This window comes from Sinocyclocheilus grahami, unplaced genomic scaffold (assembly GCF_001515645.1).
Source record: "Sinocyclocheilus grahami isolate Dianchi unplaced genomic scaffold, SAMN03320097.WGS_v1.1 scaffold367.1, whole genome shotgun sequence".
NCBI lineage: Eukaryota > Metazoa > Chordata > Actinopteri > Cypriniformes > Cyprinidae > Sinocyclocheilus > Sinocyclocheilus grahami.
In genome coordinates, this window is record NW_015505546.1 from 340,469 (window position 1) to 343,698 (window position 3,230).

Here is a 3,230-nt window from a genome sequence, read left to right on the forward strand (position 1 = left end):
GCTGAAGCATGGCTGGACCCAGGTCCGGGTCATCGAAGGCAAGGAGGTTCATCCTGACCCCCACCCTCTCCCGCATTTCGTCGTTCAGAATGGCCTGCTCTACTGTGTCGTGCAGCGAAGGGGGGAGGAAAAATTATTGCTGGTGGTGCCATGCACAAAAACGGAGACTGTATTGGAGCTGGCTTACTTACATCCCTTGGCCGAGCATCTCGGGGCCGGGAACACCATCCAGCGGATCCGTGACCGCTTCCACTGGCCGGGCTTGGAGGCCGAAGTGAAGCGGTTCTGCCAAGCCTGCCCGACCTGCCAAGTGACGTCACCCAGGACGTCCCCCCAGTCCACTGATACCGCTGCCCATCATCGAGGTGCCCTTCGAGCACATCGGGATGGACCTTGTGGGGCCGTTGCCTAAGTCTGCCCGGGGACATGAACACATCCTGGTGATTGTTGACTATGCCACCCGGTACCCCGAGGCAGTTCCCCTCCGAAAAGCCACCGCCAAAGCCATTGCCCAGGAACTCTTTCTGCTCTCCAGCCGAGTTGGCATCCCAGCGGAGATCCTGACCGACCAGGGTACCCCCTTTATGTCCCAGCTAATGGCTGACCTCTGCCGGCTGCTGTGGGTGAAGCAGTTGAGGACCACCGTCTACCATCCCCAGACCGACGAACTGGTCGAATGCTTCAATCAAACGCTCAAGCAGATGTTGAGACGGGTGGTCGCGGAAGACAAATGCGACTGGGACCTGATGCTCCCCTATGTCCTCTTCGGGATCCATGAAGTTCCGCTGGCCTCAACTGGCTTCACCCCCTTTGAGCTCCTCTTTGGCCAGCAACCCCGCGGCCTCCTGGATGTGGCGAAGGAGGCCTGGGAGCAACAGCTGGCAGCCCATCGCTCTGTGATCGAGCACGTAAAACAGATGAGGGAAAGGATCAACCGGGTCATGCCATTAGTCCGGAAACACTTAACCAAAGCGCAACAGGCTCAACAGCGCCACTACAACCGGGCAGCCCAACCACGGGAGTTCCAGCACGTAGACCGAGTCATGGTCCTAGTCCCCAACGTTGCATGCCGTGTGATTCTTCACCCACGTTACAATATATATATATATATAAAAAATATTTCTTGTCTTACTTGCGCTGCTCTTCTCCCTGATCAGTTGTTGAGATGGCCAGACACTCATCCATGTGACCATGAAACAGTCTTAAGACATGACCTCCAGTTAAGTACCCTAAAAAGAGCAAATATAAAGACAGAACACAGACAGATAGGTTACATTATCTTTAAAAAATACAGATATATTTCAGAATATTTTGCTGTTGTTTGACTGGGAATTCTCTGTATTTGCTGAACACTTACCCTCTGCCAGCTCACAGCCTGAACAGACAGGATTCATGTTCCATAAGGTCTGCATAAAGGAGGCATTTACCATCAGGTCCCCGCTGGCGTATGACAGATGCTGCAGAAGATATCACCGACACCAGCTGTCAGCTGCTCAGAGAATCATGGTTGATATTATTATTATTAGATCACTAAGGATTTAAAAAGTCTCACTAGGTATCTCTCTGACGACACGCTAACCAGGATCAGGTCGTCTCCTACCCTAACCTTCTCACCCTCTGACCTCTGTTTGGATGCAGGATGGATGGTCCACCAACATGCTTCTCCTTAATATACAAAGACACAAAGAATTTGTCCAGTAAAAAAAGGGGGACTTTTTGCTTGTGTCATTTGTGGGTAGGGTATTGTTTGTGTGAATGTGTGTGTTGGGTGTTCTCTTTTTCTTTTTCTCTCCCTCTTTGATTGTTCTCAAGTGTGCATAGCCAGAGAGCTGACTGTCACTGTGGCGCACCAACACTCAGTGTATTTCCTGGTGATATAAATGTTCCATTTGCAGACTGTGGAGGAGACGGTGGGAGACAGGCATTTGTTAGCTTTACCATCTGGTTCCTGGGTTTCTATAGTGCAGGGATGTCTAAACTCGGTTTAGCTTCAACTTGCTTCAACACACCTGCCTGGAAGTTTCTAGTATGCCTAGGAAGACCTTAATTAGCTGGTTCAGGTGTGTTTAATTAGAGCTGCAGCTAAACTCTGCAGGACACCAGCCCTCCAGGACTGAGTTTGGATACCCCTGCTATAGTGGGACTGGACATTGCATTGTTGCTGCTGTTTGAATGCCTGAAGTCTGGGATTTTGATGTAGAACTGTCACTGTTTTCACTACTCCCATCTGTATTTAAATTTTGCATTTTACAGTTGTAAAGTGTAACACTGTTTGTATAATATTATTTATGTAAATTATGCATAATTCAGATGCAACTGTAATTTATGATTGTACACACAATAAAAAAAAACATAATATAATAATTTGTTGTTGTTGTTGTAGGCCAGCATGAAAGACGTTCAGGACAAAAGCTTATCATTTGCACATTTTTAAGCCTTGCCAGTTTAAACATTCAAGCACAAGAAGACGCGAAAGAGCTCAACTGAGTACTCGCAAGCTGTGTTTGGTGCGCACACAGAGAGCCGCGTCTCAGACAGCACGCAAACACCGAATTTAGTTCTCTTTCACGTCTTGAGCTTGAACAAACAAATACACTTCGCCAATTTAAACATTAAAGCACAAAAAGACGCAAAATATTTAATTCAGGTTTAATTCAGCACCCGTTCACTGTGTTCTGTGCACACAGTGTGCATGCAGAGAGCTGCGTCTCACAGTCTGCAAACACCAAATTGAGTTTTGCGTCTTCTTGTGCTTGAATGTTTAAAACATACAAAATTATGTAAAATACCCATTTTTGCAAGTATCCTCAAAAAACTGTCAGTTATGCCTTAAGTGAACGTAAACAGTTGAGAAAGAAATTGAATGTGTATCATTTGTATCATTTCAAGTGACGGCGCCTAATTTACTAGCTGCTGATGTTAATCCAAGAAAAAAAAAAGAGAGATCACTCACTGCTCTTGGCTGACTTACTTTTTTAGATTTAACAAGAATTAATTTATATTTAATTTATACAGTGAAGACTATGCAATGTTATTTTACATTTGTTTATTCGGTTTTTGTACTTGCACACCTAAAAACTTGAAAAAACTTAAATCATTGTTTAATTTGTATCTTTGTTGTTTTTATTTGTGCTATTTACACTATTTCAAACAGGGCCCATGGGTACAACCTGCACCAGGGCCCTGCAAACCCCAGCTACGGCCATGCTCTTGATTATTACATGTACCTG

The 3,230-nt window shown here is 45.8% G+C and overlaps 1 long non-coding RNA gene across 1 annotated transcript; it reads right to left on the reverse strand.

The window, feature by feature from the left end:
* Window positions 1-1,137: 1,137 nt before the first annotated feature.
* Window positions 1,138-1,661, reverse strand: LOC107549273 (uncharacterized). Its single transcript, XR_001604543.1, has 3 exons — window positions 1,553-1,661; window positions 1,358-1,457; window positions 1,138-1,229 (listed from the first exon to the last, which is right to left on the reverse strand). It is a non-coding gene; the product is annotated as an uncharacterized lncRNA (long non-coding RNA).
* Between the last annotated feature and the right edge of the window lie 1,569 nt (window positions 1,662-3,230).